This window comes from Apis dorsata, unplaced genomic scaffold, assembly GCF_000469605.1.
Source record: "Apis dorsata unplaced genomic scaffold, Apis dorsata 1.3 scaffold_58, whole genome shotgun sequence".
Classification (NCBI taxonomy): domain Eukaryota; kingdom Metazoa; phylum Arthropoda; class Insecta; order Hymenoptera; family Apidae; genus Apis; species Apis dorsata.
This window is the reverse complement of record NW_006263358.1, coordinates 1,515,570-1,518,375: the sequence shown is the minus strand read 5'-3', so window position 1 is coordinate 1,518,375 and position 2,806 is coordinate 1,515,570.

Below are 2,806 nucleotides of genomic sequence, written 5' to 3'. Positions count from 1 at the left end.
CTTGTCCCCCTCCTTCTTCCTTCTTCTCTTTCTTTCTTCTTCCTCCTCTTGCGTTCGCTCGTCTCTCCTTCCTCCTCTCTCCCTCCCTCTCTCTCTCTCTTCTCACTTGGTTCCGCCGAACGTGGCCCCGTACCGCATTATCGCGTCATACCATGTTGGGACCCACGCCCTCCTCCAGAGTTTTGCTTTTTGCCTTCTTTTTCCTCTTCCCTCCAGCCCCTCGTCACCCGAGAGAAACCCGCGAAATCGCAATTAGTAGAGATACTCGGTCGATACCGGTCAGCCACCGTATTGAATCGCGACGCGTCTCGCGCAGCATTGATTGACGAGTTATCGGTGGCGATAATTCGGCACGATGATNATGATTATCCCGTTGGACGGGGGGAGGAGGGTGGGGAGGGAAGGGAAGGATTTACGGGCACGAGGAGCAGACACGAACGAATTTGATCTTTTCGAATGATGGATTTTGAAGAATGGAGCAATTTGAATCTGATGGAGGATGGGACTCGGTGGTCGGCTAATGATCGGATATCAGAATGATCCATATCGATAAAAGGAAGAAAGAATTAGGAGTCGTCCCTCTAATGATCTGTTTAATCATAAAGGCGAGGCAGGGGCCAATGGTGTTCCGGCGGTGTTCTGGGTTGAGCTGGTCATGCTCACACTTTTGCATCATGCACGTACACTAGAACCGTGTTAGGTTTCAAAGAAATGAAAGAAACAGAAGCGGCCGACGTTGATGAATGAAGCTGATGAATCAGACATCCTTCGTGGAGTATCCTCGAAAGACCTTTCTTTACGATCGCGGGTGTCATGATAAATAGACCATTTTTTTTATTCCATCGTGTGATATCCGACGGAATTATGTATGACGCGCATCCCGTGCATCCTTCGAACCTCACGAATTCACCGCGCTCTCGACCATAAACTATAAATGAACGAATCTCTCTTACCCCTCGAGCTCTTGTTCCTCGTCTTCTCCACACGTTCGATCTTCTCTTCCGATCGGAAAAACGGAAATTCTTCCTCGACTTTTCATTTCAATTTCTTCGTTTCGAATATTCGAACTTTCGTCGATTAAAATCTCGATAGAACGGAAAGAGAAAATAACGTAATCTCTCGGAAATATGTCATCCATTAAGAAACTTGTCAAGAAACGACAATGGTGGATCGAGGACCATCGAGAGCCGAATTTACGATTCTCCCTGTTACTCGCGTTGCATTTGCACCGCGGATACAGCTCGGAATGTCTGGTCCCGATAATGATCTACGACGAGGTAGGTGGGGTGGGATAGCGTTCTCGAGGGAATCGGCGATGAAGAGGAGCGAAGGAAGACGGAGAGATTAGGGAGCGGAGAGGGAAGTAATCTGGAGGCCGAGGAGGTGAGTGAGCGAAGGCATGCTAGTACCAAATGAGATTGGATGCTGACCGTGTAGGACGACTTTCGGGGCCCTGCTAGCCTGCCAAGAGTCTTTTAGATTCGGCGAACCCCTCCGCTCCCCTCCTCCGCCCGAATGTGCCGCCATTCGTCGGGTGTCGAAGTTGCATTACCATCGACGCCATTCCATTTCGTTTCACGGTTTCGTGGTTCTCGTATTGTGGCTGAAAAATTCTCTGCCCAACCGACCGTTTTACGTTTATTCGCCGTGGACCCATTTTATTGGAGCCCTCCCGCGTTCTGGAACACGTGTGGAGGGCTACCGTTGTGACAGGCGGCGATAAAAATTTTGACGATTCAAATAGAGGATTTATGCGGCTCTAAACCAGCCGCGTAATCAGCCTTCGATTCGTTTAATTGCGTTCTGACCAGCCATCGATCCTCTATACACACGTACGGAACACGTACGGAACACGTACACCTATAGAATTCGACCGCGAGGATTTTCTAGGCCCTCCTCTCACCCCCTCCCCTACTCCCGATCTCGCGTTGCCTCGATCGTTCCACTCCTTCTCCCGTATTCGACGTCGACTTTTCGACTTTCTAGCGATTCCTGTGTAGAGGTCTCGTACGTGTGTACGTGTGGCCACATTCACGAAACGCACACACACACATACACACAAAACGTTCCCCACTTTACCATATGGTTTACAACGTTGAACTTGCACCGCCACCATCGGCGTCGGGTTACCCACCCCTCCCTCGACTCGTTCCTACTCAAAAAAATCCGGCTGTAATGCGCCAAATGCATTCTTTGTCCGGGTACGAGTGTGAACGTGTTGCCTGTTAACCGTGTATTTTTGGACCGAGGATAAATAGAATCCATTTTTAACGCGACTTGGGTTCCATGATGATAATCATCTCATCGAGTAAAAAGTATTATATTCAAGAATTTATACATATATATATATATATATTTCTCTTCTCGAAAATCTATTTGGCAAATATATGAAAAGAAATACTTAATATATATGATATAAAATTGAACGTTGGCCAACGCTCGTTATCAACGCAACATGGACGCAAATTCTAAGTTTCTCTCGACGAGGAAAAGAAGAGGAATTTCATTGCTCCTGGATATTCGCGCGGTCTATTTTCTCGGCATTCCGTTTAATTACCCGTTTAATTCCCTTTTCCAGGGCGGGGAGCGCGCGTGAGGCCGCATTAATTGGGCCAGGCGACGCGCAGATGCGCGTTATGGCGTGCGTGATACATACGAGTATGAGCGGACCGAATGGTTGCAGCTGCAGGTATATAAACGAAAAGAGAGGCCAGTGCAACGGTTTCAATTGTCCGCAATATGGCTGCCGCCTCAGCTAGGCCTCATAGTCGTTATCCTTGAGAGGCCCGTGCAGCGGTTTCGTTTT